This window comes from Aulostomus chinensis, chromosome 16 (assembly GCF_037954235.1).
Source record: "Aulostomus chinensis isolate RoL2024-O1b breed Wild chromosome 16, RoL_Achi_v1.0, whole genome shotgun sequence".
NCBI classification, from domain to species: Eukaryota; Metazoa; Chordata; class Actinopteri; order Syngnathiformes; family Aulostomidae; genus Aulostomus; species Aulostomus chinensis.
In genome coordinates this window covers 24,475,196-24,498,309 of record NC_141335.1, presented here as the reverse complement: position 1 = coordinate 24,498,309, position 23,114 = coordinate 24,475,196, and positions in this window count along the sequence as shown.

Here is a 23,114-nt window from a genome sequence, read left to right as displayed (position 1 = left end):
TTTCTAGGAATTGAATGAATTTCAATGGTGGTGGTGTGTGTGTGTGTGTGTGTGTGGGGGGGGGCAGCTCTGCTGGTCAACTGGCTCCCAATGTTCTCTGAATGATACTGAATTTGTTCAATATCAATCCATCACATATTGATTATCTAAATAGGTCTCGTCTTATCAGCTGCCTTCTGTTGTGTGTTGTATGTCATATTTTCGGGTGTGACATCCAACATGTTTGGAAGGAAACGCTTTGGTCATGTGCCCACATGTGAAGGTACACGGAGCAGATGAATGACGGTGTACAAACCTCTCCATCTTCCATCTACCTCATCACATGACCTCCTCCCACATGTCAAAGGTCATGCTGGAGGTAGCAAACCCTCTACATCATTTACCGATATTCCATCTGCCACCTCCCAGTATCCGGTTACCTCTGGATCCATTTCACCGGCCATCTGTCCTATGTTGACCTCTTACTGGTAAATTGCAGTCGCTAAGTGCTTCTTCACCTCAATAATTTGAATAAAGTTTCTAGTGCAGTAAAAGAAAAAGCAAGAGATTCGCTGTTAATTTATTTGTCCACCGGTGTGTGTTCTCTCAGTTATGAGCAGCGTGTGCGATCTGGTGATTGTGTTGTGCATCCACCAAGTTGCAATGATAGCATAAAAGGTGTTTGCATTGGGTTTTTTTTTTTTTTTATACCTGCAACACATCTTTATGACTCCAGAATGCAGAAAGAGTCAGCCATGTATATTTAGACTGAAGCTAATGGTGACCGACAGCTAACAACAACAACGTGGTCCAGAAATGTCTGTTTACAAACTCTCTAACTCATCATCCGGTTTAATCCATGTCTTCTTTATCCAGCTGCATGCTCAGTAATCCACAAACGCTTGGATTAGTGCTGAAAACAAACAAGAATGCTTCCCGTTCTACGCTTCTGTGAGCGAGCACAGATGAGCTTGTTTAGCTTGAGTAAGCTAAACATACATGGCCGGCGCTTTTTGGATTTTGGAGTCACAAAAGAGTGAGGCAGAAGGAAAAAAATGAAACATCTCTTTATGCTCAGGACTCCTGTTAGTGAGGAGGCTGCCAGCTCCTGTCAATCAAACACACATCCACGTGCCTCCTTTGCAAAAGCATCACACACCCCCCCCCCTTTTGATCCTCAAAATCTATCAGTACTTTAAAAAACATAAGTTCAGTTGGTTTGTTGTCAACATGGACATTGGTTCTTGATGTTTCAACACCTGCTGAGTCACTAGTTTCTGTTGGGAGGAAGTGTCGGCTGTCTCTCCTGTGGGTTCAGGTGTGGCGGCGGGAAGGTGTGGTCATGTGATCGCAGCATTCTCCCTGTCAGCCGGCGACTTGAATGTGGGTGAGCAAATTGTGTTAAGCAACAGCTAGCAATGTCGGACCCCCAGGCAAAAAACTCTCAAGACAATAGAGAGCGGCGCTCAAACAAAGGAGGGTAAAGGTGACAAGAGGTGTTTAACCTGAGAGCAGAATACAAAGGAAATGAGTTTGAGGATATTGATCCTCATTTTCTTCATATTTTCCAACTTCTTAAAGGCTTCCATGCTGCCAATCAGCACCTGATTAACACCAGAGCCCCACCCCCATCCCCTCCTCGCTTTCATCTCCGCACTGATCTGCCCTCTGAGTGAAATGGAGACTGCAGACTTGTCAAAACCGAGACTATGGACAGTCTGTGTCTTGTTATTAGCACTTCAACAGGCTTTACTGAAGCCAAGAAGGAATAGATCTTGGACTCGCGCCGTCATTTTTTGCGTGCTCCCCTCAAAGGTTAGAGTGCAGAGAAATAATCATTATGCTTCATCATAACCCCATCACGGGTCTCTTGACAAATGTTCAAACCAGCTCTTCAACTCAGATATTTTCCTCCCTCATACTCCACATGATTGCTTTGAACTTGACTGTCAGAAAAAAAGAAATTCAATTCTTTTCTCTGACAACTGAAGAAAATCCTCGCAGGTTAACGACAGGTCATTGCTGGATAGAGAGCTAGGGTCCACACGCCGGGGGAGCTGAGGGTCCATCTGGCGAGCAGCTACAACCCAACTGGGTCACAGGTGAGCCACACGTGGGCCATACGCGCATATCAGTGAGTCACGGAATACTGCTGGAGGGTTGTTACTTTACTGCGAGTTTATTTATCACACGGACCAAACACACACACACACACACACACACACACACATTGAAGCTGCTTTTCCATTTGTCATTGTGCAGGAGGTCCCATTCAAACCAGGAGGGCCCGACTCCTCCAAGACTCGTGTACAAGCTCGCCAAAGAGGACACTGACGCATGCACGACCTTCCAGAACAGCAGTTACAAAGCAGCGCACAACATAATCAGCATGGAAATAATACATTTCATACAATTCATAAAATTGAAATGGACACTCAACAATAAAATATACTGAAACACAATTTTAAGACATCAAAACCCAATGAGAAATCACAGAATAAGAAACATGAAAATGGCCGAGTCAGCTGATTTGACCGTTGGGGTGGAGCTGAAGGTAGAAGGTAAAAGCAGAGTCCCACTTTTGTTTTCAGCTGAGATCGGACGGGAGCACGATCGCGCTCTTCAAACAGATCAAACTTAATTCGAGTGAGTCCAAAGATATCAAATCAAGTCATCCTGAAAACGTGCCTCAAGATTTCGTGAAGTTACTGATCAAAAATGAACTTGTGGCGCTTAAAGAGATATTGCGTATTTCTTCCTCTCGGGAAAATTTGGTGACCTTTGTCATCTTCATAAAAAAGAAAAAAAGAAAGTTAATTCTTCCCGCAAAACGGAACAGAACTGAAATGTGTCCTTTCTGAAACAATTTGCTGAACAGCCACATCTAATATGAGAAAATTCTTTTAAAGATAAATGCCAAAACCAATTGTAGCAGTAGCACAAATGTTTCTGGCACTGACACACACAGTAATGTCTATCTAAAGTTCACATTAACCGCCATCAACGACCGCATCAGACCGAGTGAGGCTGCGCCAGCGAAACCCTCCAGCGAATTCAACTGATGTGTGTTACAGCTGATCAGAAAAGTCACACACTGCCTCTTGAAAGCTAAGAAGGTCCAGTTTCAGGAGCGCAATTATTAATCGCAGGTTTCAGCCTTGTGGTCCAGTTCAGAAGCTTGTTTTGTATTTCTCCATGGCAGAATTCTCACATGTGAAGTCGACTTCATAAAATCTTCAAGAGTGTACTGACAGACAGAGAAACACACAAACTGAGTGATATTTCTGATGACAATGAACTTTCTGTAGGTTGACCACATTTCAGTCTATTGGTTTATTTGAGTCCAGTTCAACAACACATGCATATAGTATTTTATTACCAAAGCATCACCATTTGACTTTGAAGGGAGATTTGGGGTGCGCTCTCAGGAATACACAACCACTTATTAAAGTCTAGACGCAACATAAAACCATCAGAAGTCCCGGAGTAAGCACTCGCAGGCTTCAACTGCAGAGCTGTCAGTGTGTGCCCAACCACCATGGTTTTTTTGGTGCTGCCTGTGCAGTGTTAGCAGAGCTCTGATGCACACACGAGCGAGTCCATCTATACGGTCGGTGACAGGGTGAGAGGAAGTCCCCTCGCCAAACAACCCCCCGCCCCACACAGCTCATTAACAGCGTATATCCTCCTTGGCATACAAACTTAGAAATCATAGAATTCCTCACAATTACCCAAGTTGACTTGCAGTATTTACACTCTGCAGACATTCTTTTTTTTTTTTCCTCACTGAAGATTCCCTTCACAGCAGCAGTGCCAAGAAATTCCACAATATCCAGAGGTCTCCCATCTGCAGCCCAGCGAAGACATCCAAGTTACATGTACACCATTAGACCTCTGCACTGAAGTAAATAACCATGCAGCCAGAGCTCAGGCGACTAAAGCCCCTTTTAAAAAACAATTTCCTGTCCCACGTCTCCTACAGGTAAGAACGCAGAAGGCTCTGCTCTCCACACAATGGATTCTCTCATAAAGATCAACCCATGATTTTAAACAGATCATCCTAATATCATTAGTCAGAACCTATATTGGAGACTTAGCGGAGGAGTGCAGTCATTAATTTGTCAGCTTCTTATGTAACTGAGACACTGCGTCCCTTTTGCACATTGCAACCTAAAGTTCACCCTACAAAAGAGCAATCAGATTATAGTGCGAGGAAAGAGCATCAGATGAGGCTTATCGTTTTGCACTGTGACTCACCACGTTGATGTCTCGGTGACCTTTAACAAAAGAAACGCGGAGGCTTGTTTGCTCCAGCCTCGCTCTCTGTCTTGACATTCAAAGAGAAATCGTGAGCGCTTTTGGAATGAAGCTCTAATCTTTTAGCGAGACATTGAGATAGAGAACATAGCAAGGTGAAAGGAATGGGCCTGTCTGTGCACAAGAACGGGTCTCAGGAGTCCGGAGGTCTGGCCCACTCTTCAAATGGCACAGTGTTTGTTGGGGAATGTGCAATTATGGAGGCCAGGCCTTTGATCCAGGTTTTCCATCAGGGCTAAATTGTCCTCACATTGAGCGCTGCAGTGTATCCTTGGGCACTCCTTTATATTCAGCTGCTCTTTCATGTGCACCCCTCTGGAACTCAAAGCATCCCCTCTTGAAAAGTGAGCTTTGGCCCGTCCACGAATGCATGGGAGGGGGTTGCAAACGACCACAAGTCGTCTCAGAGAGAATAATTAATGTAGGAAGCGAGTTGTGTGGCAGATATTAAGTGGTGTATAGTTCGGATGGCTTCGTATTCCATTGTGTTCAAGTGTGTGGAAAAACTGTTTGTAACAGGAAGTTTGTGTGCCTGCAGTTGCGTGTGTTTGAGTGTGTGTTTGTGATTCTTTCCACATGCTCCCATGTGTTATCTGTCCTCCTCCAACATCTGTCAGCGTAACCAGAGGGACTTTCGCTCTATTTTCTTTTTGATAGCAGACACACACTCCTCTCTTTTTTCAAGGTAGGAAGCTTCAAGCACTTTCCTCTAAGTAATCCCTTCATGTAGTAAACGAGCTGCCCTCGCTGCGTGTCCTCGCTGTAATGCTGAGCCTCACAGATGTTTCTTAAGGGAGTGCAACAGCGCTGATAGAGGTGTTGCACTGGCCTTCACGTGGATCTCTAGAACGCAGCGTGTCGTACGCTTTCATTTACAATTACCGTCACTCGAAACCTGCTGTGACCACTGAAGGAGCTCAAGATGTTCGACCCTAAAAAACCCTGTCTCGACTGTCATCGCAGCAAAAGCACAGAGACGAAAACATCATGCAACTTAAGTCTTTTAACTTTTTTTTATTGCTTCTCATTCTGAATGAAAACAACATGTTCTTTATCATTTGGATCCTAAATAAAGTATAATAACCCTGAAACCTTGAGGCCGTTGCCTGAGAACATCCTCTATATTTTCACTGTGGAATGAATGACGCACATCTGAGGCACTACAAAGAGAGCCTGAATAGAAGGTGTATTTGAAAGACATCTATAAAAGTGTGCGAATCATGATGGTTCCTTCGGGTATGCCGGTGATTATGGCTGTAAGGTGAGCATATATGGGTACGTCCGTGACACGTCGCGGCTTGTCACGGACGTGTAAGTATTACCATTCATTTGGATGTCTCAGCTTTGAAATTTAAAGGTCATCATGTGGCAGATGGTTTTGAAAACAGTGTTATAATTTTGTTAGAATCACTGTGTGATTTCCCCTGGAACATGTCAAGGAAGAACAGCAGTGTGTAGTTTGTTGCCAGAGAAGTTTTATTCAAGGTAACGTGTGTTTCTGCCACCCAGCTTAGCATTCCATTTAGCAAGTGATCCACAAGAGACGCAGTTTATTGATATGTAATGATTGATCTCTGGTTCAATGCGATGCAATGAATGGGACTTGAACCCCCGCCTCCCGACCACGCGTATGATAAACGTACCATACAAACAAGACCAATAAGATCAAACTTCAAAAAGAAAAAGCCCAACTGTTAAAGAGAGTTTTAGGAGGAGATTTTAAAAGTGGAGCTGCCAACGGCGCAGGCTTGCCCGCTGCGGAGTTCACCACCCAACGCTACCGGCTGCAGCTGCCGGAGCTGCACAGGTGAGAAAGTTATTGCAACTTGGAGCTTTTTCGCAGTCATTCATTTCCTCGTCTGGTCAGATGAATCTGCACGGTAGTAATAATACCTCTCATCATCCCTGCTACTTCATGACATCATCGTCTTGATTGACAGACCCCTTGCGGCAGACATTACATGAAGGCTAATTCAATTCTGAATCCTTGCCAGCCTTTTTCTAGTGATGACTGATAACTGAAGATGTAAGATAAAGATTTACCAAAATGAAAATCAACCTACGTTCACACAAAGCTGCAGGATGGGTGAAATGACTGAGTATCATATTTCATCGGCTTCCTGTGGTTAAGGTAATAGCTTAATCCCACAGACCGTCATGCTGTATCAGGCCGCTGTACACTGACCCCAACCAGCCCGACAGATTGGAAGACCTCAGCTGTTGAGCTGCTGTGTTAAATATCAGGAGGAATGTGTTTTAAGTGGTTTCTGCGTTTTGGATGAGGCGAGGCCAGGCTCCACACTTAAACCCCCCTCTTCCCTCTGCACTGGAGAGGTGCCAGGCTCTGTTGCAGGGTGGTGGGTCCCCTCTGAAGGCTACGGTGTAAGAGTTAGTGTTTTGGTGGGGGGGCCCTTCGTTAGCGGCTCCCACTGTGGTGAGGAGAGCTCTGACGTGATGTCTCTCGTCTCTGAGGTCTGGGCCGTGCGCTGTGTGTTCACTGTCACTCAAATCCAACATAAACATGTATCTTCTACACACCCAGAGACCACGGGTAACCTGCACCATGTCTCAGAATATCCACTTGGCCCATTAATAGATTTCTACTGCGTTTCATCCACCGCCAGTCGCTCATTACACTCTCCAGACTGTGTGCTCAAACAGAGGAGTCACGACGGTGAATTTAACACAGCGGAATAAACCGCCATGAGAATTAAATAACAATTAAATGATCTGGGCATCACATTTTGTCTCCCGAACTTCTGATGACTGCGAGAAGGCCTCATCTTGGTTTAATTTACCGAAGCAGACCAAAAGAAACCCTCGGTGCCTTTGCTGTTGTGATGAAGGTTGTAGGAAGCATGAGTGGAAAGAGATATTTCAATCCTACGAGACACATTCCCTTCTGGTAAAAATGTATTACCACAGACAAAAGGAGACGCTTGTAGACTCAGATCGGACTGGGACTGGTGCCGATGATAGCTTGGCTGGCTGCCCTTGAAAGCCACACATGAGCGTATTTAATTGCCAGACAGACCAGAATAATTCTTCCATAATCTGAATTTATACAGTCACTTGAGTGTGGCCATAACACGCTGACAGTGTGTGTTGGATGTCAAGACAGAACGCCTCGTGCACATCAGAGGAGGCAGAAAAGGGAGAGGGATAATGTGGGTATTGTTGAGCAGAAGGGCCCCATCACTGTACCAGTAAGAGTGGTGAACAAGCAGTCCTTCAGAGCTGACCTTCCACGTCTCAGACAGCATCAGGGAGACGTAAAAACGGCCCTCAGCCCTTGACAGAGCACACTTGTCTGGGGACAGTTGTTCAATCTGGTCATCTTGTGAGATGCAGATGTGAGAGGCCTAGCGTTCTCTCAGTGGTCTTCTGAGAACCACATTAACTGAGGATCTCCTGTCATGACCGAAAAGTGTGTGTGTGTGTGTGTGTGTAAGTGATTTCTTTGTGCGTGTTTAGGCAAGTGTGTACGGGAAGGTGCCAACATCTGCAGTGAGTGATAGATACCTCCAGTAAGGTCAAAGCCCCCCCCCAAGAGTCCTTGTTTTTTTACCTTGACCCCTCCAAGAGGTCACTTTGCCTTGTTGCATCTGTCCCACTCTGGAGACACTCAAGGAGAGCGAGTGCTTTTTGAAAGGCGGGGGCGGGAGTGGGGGCGGGGTGGGGGTGGGGGGGGGGCGAGGCTTGACATCTCTTCCAGTTGTAGATCTTTCACGCATGCATGGTTTTGTCCTTGCAGAGGCATGAAGGATTATTCTGTGTGGTCCCGCAGTGACACGTCTGTCAATGCAACGTTTCCTCTCACGTCCTTCATATGCACCCAGACAAGATTCTTGGGGCATGAAAAAAAAAAAACAACTTTATTCGAATGGCTGGATGAAGGCATGTGTTCCTCATTTAGATGAGATGATATTCAGTGATAGACAAAATCCCACCTGCTGGCACTTCCGAAATCCTGGAAAACTTCTCAGACAGTCTTGAAAACATTTCCTTTTTAGTTTCACCGATTTGCATAAAAGCTGCAGGAGGACATTTATATGTAATGGTAAAAACGTTTTGGAAAAAAAAACATTTAAGTCAAGCTTAAAGCTGGCAAAATACTTTTAATATTGCATGTTACTTTCATTTTGTTTTTCTCTGATATCTGCCTAACCTCCTCTAAGCGGTATGTCGCAGTCTTACAGGACAAGAGAGTTTTGAATGCGTGGCTAAATCTGGAAAATGCATAATGGAGGTCCATCTGCTATCTACATCCAGCGCATGCATGGCATCAGATTTTATCTTCCGGATGAGGATGTGTTTTGTGTTTGGAGGCAGTCTGATGATTTTTTGACTTACTGAATGTATTCTCTCCTTGACTGGGGGGTTTGTCTTCATCCATCCCTCGCTTCCCTGCGATGAACGGTCGGGCCCCGAGTGAGCAGTAAGTCGTTTTCATAGCCAACGGCGGCGCGCGGCTCCTCCGGCGCAACATTGCTCAACATTCTGTAAGTTCAACTGCTGCATAAACGTGCGTATGCTTTCCCCTCTTCTCGATCTAGCTCTAATCTGTCCCCTGAGTGTTGCTCATAATCAGAGCTCATTACTGAAATCGGTAACATAATCCCGTCCTGAACCTGATTGATGGTGTGAGACCAGAAGTGACGCTCAGCTTTTCCAACAGAAACTCATTTAGCTCACCACCAGGTAAATGTGTAAGAAACACAACCTTACCAGCTACGGCAGTGCAAGTCTAAAAATATTGAATACACTAAATATAGTTATTATATTTGACAGCCATGAAACTGCAGACTTTTCCATCATATACATGACAAATGTTGCTGACTCACATAAAAGTCTCTTGGAAACTTCCATGCAACATGGGGCAGAAACTTGAGGCCTCAGACGTGAAGCGATGGGCTGGACGCCGCACAGGAACCCCCCGCTCGGAGACAACTTAGGCTTAAGAGATGCACTTTAAATCATGTCTGCAGCCGCAACAAAAGAGGACCACATTTTGCAACAACGGCCTTCCGCTGCTCCAATGATCAATAACGTTTAATAGAAAGTGACACAACCCTGAGCTTCGGACCTGCTGTGCTTATGACTCAGTATTTTCATGAAAATCTGCGCCACTAATAATCTTGATTTGATTTGTCGAATTAAAAGAAAGCAGAGACAAGAAGCAACAGCACACGAAGGCGGAAGAAACACATAAAGGATTGTGGAATGTTTCAATTACAGTAATTTGGATGAGGAATTACATGTGGCTACCGCACTCTGGGTGAAATGCATTGTACGCATTCAACAGCTAGGCTATGATTAGTGCATGTGTGGGAGGACTTTCACAGCACTGAGCCGACCTCACACTGTAATCAGATGGATCCATAGGTTAATAAATATTCACTCCTTTCGGAACAAAACAAAGGAAGTTTGCGACCTAAATGTCTGCCTTATCATTATGGGCACGTTTGGCTTGTCTGCTGTAACAGTTTTACCACAGCATTGTACAATCCTGATGTGTGTGACAGCAGGTCAGAGTTTAAAATCGGTCACAGGATGTCGGGCTGTGAGAAATCTGCGTATGAGTGCATGAAAGTGAAGTGGTGGGACTGCGCTCCACAAAACTACATATTGTGATAGGGATTGAGAGAATGAGGACACTAGTGAGGAAATGGGAGAGAGGTGGGGAGAGTTCAACAGTGAGGGAGTAAGCAGGGAGGGCAGAGGGAGGGATAAAAGCAGGAGGCCCAGACAGGCTCGAACAAGAAAGCAAAGAAAAATATCTAATTGGAATCAAGTGTCCTGACAGTGCGTGGGCTGACTGAATTCCGCAGAGCGTGCTGCTTTTCCACTTGCCAGAAGAAATGCAGGAGTATACGAGTGAAAGCGTTAGAAAAAAATAGAAAATCCCCTTAATTTTTTTCAGGGCGGGTTTGGTTTAGACAAATGACAGGAGGGTGTGGAGGACAACCATAACAGCATTTCCATCTCCAACTGCTTTGTGCTAACAGGCTTTAAGCCACCGCGCCGACTCTCGGCTCAGCTTTCAGACAGAGGAAATGCTTCTCCATGACAAATTGAAACCGCTAATGAAATTTCCAATTTCTAATGATTACTAATTGCTAATGAGGTTTGGGCGTGTGCTTTCTGTGTGCGTCTAAATGTGTGCTCATGTGTCAGGATGCAAGGGGTCAAAGGGCACCACAGCCACTTAAGGGGTCAGTCTCTGAGGCAGCCTTGTTTATCTCAAGAAAAGCTAAAAATGTTCAATTTATGGGACACCTTCCGATAGACTTTTGAATGAAATTCATATTTACAAGTTACGTTACTTGCATGAAACATTCCATGTTGCACGCTGACTGTTTTAGGGTTTGTTGTTGAGCAGTCATGAGGAATCACCTTGTGTGTGGCGTGCTGTTGTCGTCCTTCAGTGCCAGCTTCTGTCGGCCATGTTGTGGAGACACAATCTCACACTTTTTCAATTTAGTTGTTTTTTTTTTTGACAAAGGGAAAAAACAAGCATGTGTCAACACGTATTTGCAACATTTTTCATCAACCTTTAACATCAATGACATGTCAGAATACACGTGTGCATGTCCGTGAGAGTTTCATGTTTGAAGAAGTTCTTTAGGTCATGAATCATTTCCTCTTTGGTCAGTTATGATTTTGGCTGTCAATAATGCGGCGATGCTCTTGTTCTGTCTTGTGTCATAAATCAAGCGCGCCCCGTTATTTTACAACAGCACGCTTTCAAGCTGTGGCTAAAAGCCCAAAATCACTGTCAGCCGGGCTGAAGCATTTTTGAGAGTCTCTGGTCAACAGGAGATCATTCAGCTGCTTTGGTTTCAACGAGTCAGACGAGGGGAAAATGTCGAGCCTGATGCTCCCAGAGTTGAATTAGAGGGATACAAATATATTGTCCTTAAGATTGTTGTTCTAATTGAGCAGCCATGCTGGTTTTCGCCGAGGTAGACGTTTGCGTCCAAGTCCTGCGAGGGACGTGGGGCCCCTCAGACACTGCCCGACCACCAGGCAGAACCACAGGATATAGCTTTACACATGACATATCACTAAGGAAACTGGCCAGATTCGAGCATGATATGCGTGTCATTGTTTTTCTTCTTTTTTTCTGGGTGTCTGTTATAACAGATGAAAATCAATCCGTGGATGTTTTCCCATCACGCTGTACTGCACTGCTGTTCCTGCTGTGTGGGCTTCCCCTTTAGAGTGGTCTGGTAGAACGCCGTCTCTCTCTCTCCCCCTCTCTCTCTCTCTCTCTCTCTCTCTCTCTTTCTCTCTAACACAAAGCTTTGAGTATTCTACATTGGTGGCACCCCCCCCCCCCCCCCCCAAATATCACACACTTAAATACAGAACTAGTGAAAGGTGGGTGGGACTTTATAATATTGTGCACTCCAAGACCCCCCAAAGTAATATGGGGCCACCCGTGCAAATGCCAACCACAAGACGACAGAGAACGTCGGTAAGAACTATTCATTAATTTCTCAACTTTCAAGATGAGAACTTTTTTATAAACTTTGCACCAAGTTCTATATTTAAAGCCTAATGTGTGAAGTGCAGCATAATGAGAGCCAACTGTATCCTCTGGTTATGCTGCATGTTAATTAGTCCTATTTCTGATGAGGGATTTAGCTGCTGTAATTAGTGGTTAAGAGAACCGAGACATTGTTAGTTTGGGGTGACGTTGGCATGCTAGGAGTCACATCTGCAACCATAAAGCATTTTTGAGCAAATATGGCTCAGAGTGAGACACCCCCCCCCCCCCCCCCACACACACACACACACACATCCCAGCACCTGTGTCAGGGGGAGCGATTGGGGACCACTTTGAGGGTGTAATTGAAAACCGAGGGCTCTCTTTGCGGTGGACGCAGTATTTGAGACTCCCGGGGCACAGAGGGAAATGTGACTCCGGTTATTGTTCGCTGTACAACCCTCTCTCGCTGTTAAGTCAAAAACAGAGATATGAAGTGAGAATACTGAACTGATAAAATGTATTATGTGCAGAGTTATTTCTGTCTGGAAACAGAAAAAATGCGGTGAACTAGAAAAGCTCTGCGGGGCTCCGGCTGCAGACAGGAGGACATTTTTCATTTAAACCAGTGTTGCTGCTGCATTGTTCAGCAGCGTATCTACACTTGACATGAGCGTTCAAATCTAGCCGAGAGGCAGGGTGTACCTCCCTTTCTCTCAAAGAGTCGGAGCTGAGCACACACTCATCCTGACACACCCCTTCAAGCATAAACATCAGGAAAAACCGAGGGTCCCTCTCAGTGCAGGTCATTCATCCTGTTCAGTCAAAGGTTAAAATGAAGCCTCTGCAGTTGTAGTTTGTGTCATTTTACACACCAGGAACAGAAAAAGACCCAGTGAAATGCTTTTCTATACCAGAAGCATGGAGACGGTTAATTCCTCACATTGTAAAATGTCTGTTGACATCTGGATTATTGCAAAGATAACAAATTTTATGGTGTCATTTACAGTTGCCACACCTGTCTCCTGATACACTTTGCAGTTGCATATTTGAGATTTAACTGGAGGTCACAAAGTGACACCATGATTTATGGAGTTGCTTACTGTTTCTTTGAGGCAAATACACAAAACTTACAGTGCCAAGACTGAAGGCTGTTCAAGTTATGTTGTAGCATGTTTAGCCCTCAAGCTCCCTCTGTGGTGTCGTCTCAGTTGTCTTCAAAAGCCAAAAAAGTACATCTTTCAAATGTTTTGACAGTTCAGCTGATGTTCATTAGTAAATGACAGTGTCATCTGCAAACATGATTACTTTGTTTAATATAAATGTTCCTTGATGTGAGCAGCACGGTGGAGCAGTGATCAGCACTGTGGCCCCCCAGCAAGAAGGTTGTGGGTGGAGCCCTGGCTGGAGCACGGGGTCTTTCTGGGTGAGTCTCCATGTTCTCCCTGTTCCTGCTGGGTTCTCTCTGGTACTCCAGCTTCCTCCACAGTCCAAAGACATCAAGAGGGGACCAGGTTAATCCAGACTCTAAATTGACTGTAGGCGTGGCTGGGAGAGCCAATGGTTGTCTGTCTCTATGTGTTGGCCCTGCCATGGACTGGTGACCTGTCCAGGGTGAACCCCGCCTCTTGCCTGAAGGCTGCTGGGATAGGCTCCACCCCCCTGCGACCCTTAACAGGATAAGTGGAAGAAAATGTATGGATGGATGTTCCTTGATGTACTAAAAGATGCTCAGGTGATCCCAGACATCGACATCATTTGTCGTTATACCAACCAACCCATCTTGTTCCTGCAGTAAATGGCCACATGTGTTACCTCTAACCAGAAATACGCCCGAATGAAGGAGTTGCGACTACGATTCTTAGTCTTGCTTCGTTTCTTAATTGTCCCAACTACTGTACAGCCTAATTAATCCTGATGTCTGCTTCATTTTGAGGATACATTTTACACTTCTTTGAGTCAGTAAATGAGTTTTTATAAATGATTGTCTCAGCGTCCCTTAACTCCAAACAGACGTTAACTCTTGCATGATAGTGTCGCATGAAGCCTGTAAGTGTTAGAAACATTTTCTCCACTGATGTACAGCCAGATTTAATGTTTTCTTGGAAACAAACACATTTTGGTACATTCTCACTTTTTAATCTTGCCTTGCGGTAGCTCCACTATTTGTCAGTGAATGTAAATTGCTGTTTGTGGCTTTTTAAACCTCTTCTACATCTAGTGCAGCTTTGTGCAAACTTATTTAACAGTTACACTCACCTCTTAAACATTACTAGCTGTATTCATCGTGCCATGGCACATAAACAAGTAAAATGTTTGTTTTCTGAGCACTGAGGAGAACTAATGGCGTCTGTTACTGTAACTAATGGCAAAGAGGTTGTGCCGCCTTGTCCCTAACCCTGTCCAGATGGGACATCTGAACAATGGTTTGAAAAAGTTAAAAATAGTCCACAAAGTAACTCTTCAATTATGACTGGGTGCCCAATGGCAACCAGCTGAAAGAGAACAAACCGTGTCACTTTTTTTTCCCAAAAGTGAAGGAGATGATGGAGGAGCTCAGACATTTACAGGGATGTTGTTTTCTTTCACGGTAGAAGCATTTTAAACATTTAATTCAGTCCATCCTTCTTTTGAAATGTCAGATGTAAGCATGTAAACCAGGGAAGGTTTCCAGTGCAGTGCAGAGATTGTGCTCATTAACTCCAACATGGGACTGGGATTATTTTTCTTGCTGTTAACACTAATTGCTCGCAGGGTAACCACTGCAGGCAAGCTGATTATATTTAAATAAGTACTTAATTATTATTGTAAAAGGAAAAGTGAGTCAGGACTATTTTTGTCTTCAACTTTGCTTGTAAGATCATCCATGCAGCAGACGGTGGACACCAGGCTTTCAGGGTAGCTCTGTTTTAGCTCAGGTGCTGCAGTGAAATGTGCCTCAGGCCCACGCGTGCTGTTTTCAACATGTCATGACATATTTTTAGAACACGGCTGGTTTTGGCTCTACGCAGAATGGTAGTTGCAGGTCTGAATGTGTCATTTATGGGTGGGTTTTGATATGCTACCTTTTCAGATACAACGAGAGAAGAAAAAGGAAGTAAGAGAGGAAAAGCAAGAGTCGGATGGAACTGAACACGGTTCACCACAGATGGTTATTGTTTAGAATTCCAGGGTCATGATCTCATGCTGTGCTCTCTCTCTATCTCACAGTTCCTGTAGGCTATGAATTAATCAAATGAAACACAAGCCTTGATATTGTAAGTACGCTCCTATCAGATTACACACTATGGCCTCTGTCAACAGAAATCGGATTACTTCAGCAATAGGCAGAGACACTTGTGATTATAGCTGTAGCCAGCAGTGCTCTGGAGAAGAGCGCCAGCCTTGGCGTAAGTTCAGGGGAAGTAATCTTTTCTACTTCGAAGGACATCTGAAGCGGCCCACCTTGAGTTTGTGTGACAGAGGTAGACTTCCTCCACTCTTATTCAACTGTTTGCTTTGTTGTTGACTGTGGGGGGGGGGGGGGGGGGATATCCTGCCACTGCTCACTCATTCTCTTCTCTCTGTCTCCTCAGCCAATCACAGTGACGTGCCCAGTGAGGATGTCAGCAGGAGACGCCTCTGATAGATAACGTTCCGAAAGGGCCTCTTTGTTTGCACAAGACGACCCGCAAAAGACTTTGATGGGCTGAAGTGTCCACGCCTGTCACCCGCCGCCTCACACCTCTCATTATCTGTACCCTCTCCGCTACGTGGGACTGAAGCATTTAGCTGCTGTCAGTCAGCGAGAACAGGGAAGAGGACATAGAGGAGTTGTCTCGGCTGTCCGCTGGCAAACGAGCCACAGAGGCCCCATTACTTTCCCTGCTTGTCAGGAAGGAGTTAACCCCGGGGGGAGGGGGGCAAACATTAGGCTCAATGGTAACTGAGTGTCTAATTAATGCTGCAATGTGTCCAGTCCCCAGGACCTTCTCAACCTTGGAACCCTTTCTCAGAGTCTGGAAGAGAGGGAGAGGTCAGCAGCAGGAGAGGGGGGCATCCGGGCCCCCCCTTATGCCACTGCATCTGTCCAGAAAGGGGATAGAGTCTGTGTCTGGGCCTCAGGCGAATGACCCTTGTCAACCATGAAGTTATGGGAGACAACAGATTAGTCTCCGATGACGGATGTGTGGAAGGAGAAACCGTTTCATAGTCTCATGATTTACATCCTGAAACGATTGATGTTGGGCAGAAAAAGGATTTAACAGTTTGACCAAACCATAAGTAGCTCAATTAAACCACTGTGGTCATAGTTTTCTGGTTGTTTCTTTACTGTGACACAACTTTAAAAATTCCAGCTGGCATATTATTTTTTGCAAACTTTGTAGTGATCTGGGATCCAAAACAGCTATTTAAGGAGCAAGCGTCGTTAAAAATGTCTGCTTCCAGGATGATTAATAGATCCAGAGATTGTCTTGGCTCTACCTCTGCAGACTAATGATATTAAAAATAATAGACAGCGCAATCACTGCAACATCAATCAGGATGAGTGTTTTTCTTTTGTTTGTAGGGAGGCTGCCCTGAAACTGCGCATCAATCTGCACATATAGATATTTTTAGAATTGTTGAAAAAGATTAAGACAAATGAAATCCTGTCACGGCTCTGGGAGGAACAAGTCTTGTCCAGATGCATGAAAGCAGACAGCAGATAGGAGTGTGCACTGCTGCTGCAAGTTTAGGTAAGTCCCTTACAGCTAATACAGATTTTATCAAAGCTCATATTTTGCTTGGCATCAAACTCAGATTCCTCGACTTCCTTTCGTGTTCATGTCCCTCCCAAAGCCAAGATAGCTATGTCGGAGTTAACGTCGGCCTCATGGAGGCTGTGAGAGCATTTTATAGTTGTACAAATAAATATGAAAAGACGTTTATAGAATTACACTTGATCTGGGAATTGTTGCTGTCTGCCATGTCATTCCATGTTTGTTTCAGATGATGGTAACTGGTGATTGAGTGCATTTTTTTGGCCCTGACCGAAATCAGTCAGCCAGTAAACAAGAGTGTGATTAGTTTCTTCGTCAGAGTTTGGAGTAAACAAATAACACGCTTTAGTAAAACTGGCATCGACAACCACGGCCTCAAGTCTTGAAGTCAAACGGCCTCCAATGTAGTTTTCCCCACCAGGAATCTTGATGACCAAAAGCCATCTAACTCCCTTGTCAATGGTGGTGAGAGCCGCTTGGCCACATGTGAGCATTCCTGAGGCACCACGGCCTCACCACAAGCTCATATTTGGTTGAAATGCCACAGAGGAGCCCACAGCGAACACATAGCTCAAGGAACACACACACACACACACACACATACACACACATAGTGTACACTGGCTTTGCTCTCCTGTGTCTGCTCGGCTCCTTTTCTCTGTAATATAGACAGAATCAGCAATATTGTCAATGTCAGCAGCCTGACTCCTGTAAAACAAGCCTGCAAACAAGTCTGGCAGCCATGAAGTCATAGTAAAAGCTGCGTGTGTGTGTGTATGTGTGTGTGTGTGTGTGTGTGTGTGTGTGTGTGTGTGTGTGTGTGAGAGAGAGAGCGAGAGAGAGAGAGACCTACCAGACTGGTGCAGGGTAATTACTATGCTTATAAGTCTTTTGTATTTTAATTAACCCAAAGTTGATGGAGTCTAATCACTAGTGCCGAACAAGTTCCTTCCCTTTACAACATGTGGAGTGTGTGCTATGTGAGATATAACGACTGTCAGGTCGGTTGTCTCCGACACACACAGGCCATTAGCAGCTTGTGAGAAGTGCGGGGAGTCCTTCCTCTGGGCCCTTTGATTGTGGACTGTCTTAGTAGTTTTAGTGGCGCTTGGCTATTATCATCCTCCAAGGTAACATGCAACGGTGCTTTTATGTCTTCCCTGAACTTTGGACCCAGCTGGATGTGTTTAGAACTGTTGTAATGTAACAGAGGTTCAAAAGATTTCACTACCTTCCATTTAGCTCTCCTGCTGATACTGTTGGGTCACTTTAATATGCTTCCACACCGGCTCTGGATCTCATCAAGGCCATATGAGGGAAGAGGGAGCGGTGGGTGGGTGGGTTGACAGGAGGTGTGTGTGTGTGTGTGTGTGTGTGTGTGGGTTTGGGTGAGGGGGGGTGGGCCGCTTTACATTGAGGATCAATGTGATAAAGTGTGCATCCATTAGCTGCAGTGGTGGTGAAGCCTGACAGATACAACTAGCTTGTGGGCTGACGAGTCCAAGTACAGACACAAGTGACACTGTGTTGTGACAGTCGCTATCAAATCCTTTGGTTTGACTGCAGCTTAAAAACCTCCCAGTTTTCAAATACCTAACAGCCCCCGACTCACCATCAGCAGCCCAGGCACAAGTACATGTGGAGTATTTTCCGAGGCTATGCCGTCACTTTCCCCTGGCCTCTCTTGAGAGTGTGGTGGGACGCTGTAAAACTTTACTGAGGGGAGCCGAGCGACATAGGAGTGTCTCACCTCCATTAAAGTCCTTGCCAGGGTGCTGCGGCATTTAAACACTCATAAATAAATAAGAGTGAGATCTACAAACCCCTAACACGGAGTTCCCCACTCTGCAGAAGGGGTGACCACAAGGTGTAAGACAGAGAGGGAAGGGTCAGTGGAGGCGTACTGGTCTGATACCAAACTGGCTCCCAAAAAAAACTTTACAGTAACCACTAATACCCGCTGGCCCTGTGTAGTCGCTCCGAGGCTGAGCCAAGCCCCTGCTCCCCGGGAGAACGAGGCCACCAATATAGTCATCATAACAGGGTGTTTTTCTTACTCTTGTTTTACAGGCGAGGGGTTAAGTCACCAGCATCTGGACGCCTATGCTCCAAATGAGGGAAGGTCAGGGCAGGAGCAGGCGCTTTAAATACTGTGAAATAAGCTGCAGAGGCAAATGATGATGCTGGGGTGGGCGAAGCGGCTCACACAAGTCATTCAGGTGGCACGTTAATAGCCTATATCCTGCTCTTGGCAGTTTGAGGTCATGATGAGTGTGTGGTAGGGAGCCATGGATTAATCCCCTGGTAGGACTGACATGAAGAGTGGGGGATGGGGTGGGAGTGGGGGGGGGGGGTCAGAGTGGCAGAGAGCAGCAGAGCAGGCTGACATCATCAGAGGCGATACAATCAAGGTTCTGGTCGAGGGCCCGCCGGTCCTGAGCGGAGGGGCTGTGCTATGTCAGCCTCCTGAGGTAATGCACGCTGCTTGCTCTGCAGCAGGGGAAGGTGGAGGGAGTTGAGGGTGGTCCCTGCGGTGACGAGATGGACAGTGGCGGTGAAGTGAGATTGATCTGCGTTTGGAGCTGAGCCCTGTGTGTCTGACAGAGAACAGAATGAAGAATTAAGACAAATGAAGGTCCCTGCAGCAGCAGCCAGTGATCTTCAGCTGTTCCACAGAGCGAGCAGGACAAGAGCCAGAGCGGAGTGTGTTTACCCAGGTGTGTGTTGCAGCTTGCCAGCTGCTGTGGTACAAGATTGAAAGCAGATTAAAAGCTGAGCTGTACTTACAAATCCGAGCAAGAAGTACGCGTCCTTTACAAAAATGGTTTGGTTTACCTCCCACCTTCCTTCCAACCCCTGCTCTACATTCCCATCCTGCTACCTTCCCTTATCTCAGCAGAGCATTTTCAACAGTGATTATTCAGATGTGTGTGCTACAGAAAGAATTTAAGTGTGTTTGGTCTGACTGTATGAGACTGAGTCCAAAATATTCACAGGAGACTCAAACTGGGTCTTGCGGAGAAGTTTCTGTGTATATCTGTAACACAAAGGTTTCATATTTCTTCATTTTTCCTCTGCATGAGAGAAGGATTGCAACAGTTACTGGCAAATGTGCCCCACTACAAACTTAAACTTCAATGCATAAAAAGTATCAGTATGGCCATTATGCCAGGAAAAGTAAATCCTCAAGCGCTGCAGTACTCCTACATGTATGTGTGTATGTGTACGTTTGCAGAGACAAAATCAATCTCATCAATTCAGTGGGGTATTTCCAGCAAGGCCACTGCTTCTAATTACAATGGAGCTCGCAGTCATCGTCTATTTTCTCTTTCTTTCATTCGTCTGCCATCAGCTTCATATGGTTGCAGTTTGCATTAATTCATATGTGGTCCACATTTGGGCTTGTAGTCTCAGAAGTTTAATCTCAGGCCCAATCACAACAGAAAGGTATGTGCCGGATGTGTCTATCCCATCCCTGCCCTCTGGATATGGAAGACCAGCTATATTCGCTCATGCCTGTGCAGTACACTGCATTGCTCAGTGCAGCGCAGAATATCACACACACACACACGCGTGCGCGCGCGCACACACACACACACAGATGCATGGACACACAAAAACGACTACCTATTTAAATAAGATTGCAAAAGGAAACTGGGTTAAGAAGACAAACATGAAAACTCGGGGGATAATTCTCACCCGAGCTCCACTTAACAGAGATTTCTATTAATGAGACTCACTGCTAAGTTCACTTTCACAGCTTTCATGATGTGATTTACAGTCCACAGTATCTCTAAAAACCTTGCTGTTCTACCTGCTCAGCTCCAAAAAAGCAGACATGAAGCAGGACTTAACATTCATCAGCTGGACAGAAACACGACCCTTAATGGATTATAATGCGGCTCCAGAACTGCTGCATGTCTAAATAAGCAACTGTTCGCTTAAAAGCGAACTATTTCAGCTCTCCAGGGGCTTAAAAATCTGTTAATGCGAGTTTTAAAGAAAACAATGTAGAGAATGTTTTTGGTTGCAGAGGAATTTGAAAGCTGGGAGGTCATTTGTATTCATGGGAATTCCAAATTAAAAGACATGTTTAAAGTATGCAATTAGTCAGTGCAGTAATGTTTGAAAGCATTCTGTGTATGTCGGGTATGTATTCCATATCCCTGCACATGTTAGGTGAGCTCCTGTTGTCCTTGTTCTAGCGTACATCTGTCAGTATGTTCTGTTAAACTCTGTTTATTGTCCATCTGCCTGCACACCAGCGCCAAGACAAATTCCTGTACATTTATTTGTCTTGGCAATTAAAGAGCGTTTGCTCCTTTACGCAGAAAGTGGAAGTCATTGCAGCGCAAGCCAAAAACGGAATTCATCCTCTGGCCAACGATTGAATGTGACAATGAAAACAAAATGCAATATCTGCATGATTATTGAGATTGTAGGGAGTCAGTTCATGTTAATGCCCCACTAATAAGGGCCAATCAGGGCAATAATGAATGTTTCTGGGGCTGGTGTGGTGCCACATGCTGCTAATGTGACAAATTGGCTCTCCGAGTCAGCGCGGTTTTCCACAGAGCTGATCTGACTTGACATTTGAGAGGGCATTCCTCCTTTGGCAGGGACTGTGGCAGATAATGACTGCCATATTACATCAACATAGTGCCATGCCAACTGCTAGACTGATGACACATCCCATGATGCAAAGCTTTAATGTGCTTCCCGTCAATGGTCATACTGCTCTCGATGTCATTTTTTTTTTCTCTAGCGATGCTGCGTCTTGTAACAGACAGTTACACCATGATGAGTGCAGAGAGTGGTTTAAAGAGACATTATTATACATTTCCTTCATATTTGTTCTCTATTAAAACATATAGCATCCCTGTTATTCCAGTCCAAGACTTTTCCTTTGACCCACCCTGCCTGTCAAGCTCTCTAAATGTGAGAGCAAAAACCACAAAGGCTTCCAATGTATTTATTCAATGGTTCCTACAGGTTTTCGAGGCCTTTTAGTCCCGTCCCAAAGCAAAGACCTATTTGACAACTAACACTCTTAAAAAATATCTATCCATCCATTTTCTGTACTGCTTATCCATCAAGGGTTGTGGGTGGGGGGGCTGGAGCCTATCCCAGCTGACATTGGATGAGAGGCGGGGTTCACCCTGGATGGGTCACCAGTCCATTGTAGGGCCATCAGGAGCAATTAGAGGTTCAGTATCTTGCTCAAGGATACTTGGACATGGTCACCGGGGGAAGTGAGGATCGAACCAGCGACCCATTGGTTCGGTTCTACCTCCGAGCCATGTCTTGAAAAATATGATGCGAATATGTACAACTGGCTTCAGCCTCCAGCTGGATCTCTTGAAGTAGCGTGCAGAGTCCAAAGAAACTTCAAAATTAAATATGCATTGACACAGAAACCTGCTATTTGTCTGTAATGCTCCCTGCCCACCCACCATACACAGATGTACTCAGTCATTTGAATTAAAAATGCAATTAATTCATTCATTTATGCACGTATACCTGCCCACAAACACCTCGAACACACCTGTTGCCTGCCTGGCAAAGTAGAACCAGAAACACAACTGCTACACTTTATTTTTTTATTTTGGCTACACACAATGCTAATAATGCATGCTAACTAGCTGCTGGCAGGGACTGCGAGAATAAATGCATCCCTGGATTCACTTTTAAAGGAACATGGCTTTTTCCTTCCTTTTAATTTTGATAGTTTTGCAGAGCCAGACAGAAAAACAGCTCCCCCCCTGGAATGCTAACCGCTAGTTAGCTTAACTGCAGCGAATGCTAGCTGTGGGGCAATAGGGAGAGCTGTCTCAAAGGTCATATCACTCCTCTCCAGAAACAGTACCAGAACCAGGATTGTGCTTAATGTTTGCTGTGAAGAAACACTCTCCTGTCTTGCTTCCAAACCCTGCAGTTCCTCCTCATGTACACTGCCCTCTGGGACGGTTTGCTCCACTGCCCCACTTCCTGTGATGGACAATAAGTATATTTCCCAAACAACATGGTGTATTCCTTTAAAAGAAACATTTCCTGGCCAAAGAATTTCTTGACAAAGACCAAAAATCAGATAAAGAGATGAAAAATGACAGAAAACAGGAAAAGAACAGTACATATTTGAGTGCTCGACGCTACAACAAGGTCGCCGTTCATAAAATAGACTTTGTCCCTCTTGTGTAGAAATCCCCAAGGCTGTGAATTTGGAAAGTAGAATCAGTCCTGATGAGAGTTTATTCAAGGTCTTGTCCCACCCCAGAGCAGTTTAGCAAAAAGATGATGATTCAATTTACTTGACCACATTAATCATGATTTGTTCCTTGTAGAGTTTTTATTCCCCCTGGAAGCTGTCCATTAGCATTTTGCCTCCCCTGTGAGCCAGACCGCCATAGAATGTTTACTATTGTCAGAGCAAAAATACCCCACAAACTCCTGATAGGTGTCCTGAATTCTTCAAGAGTGAGTAAAAATCTAAAAGCCTGTTCACTTAAAGCCTGCCTTTATATTGGCTATTATCCTGGATTGTCAGGTGTGGGTGGGCTTGGCTGCTCTTCACTGAGCTTCAAGCC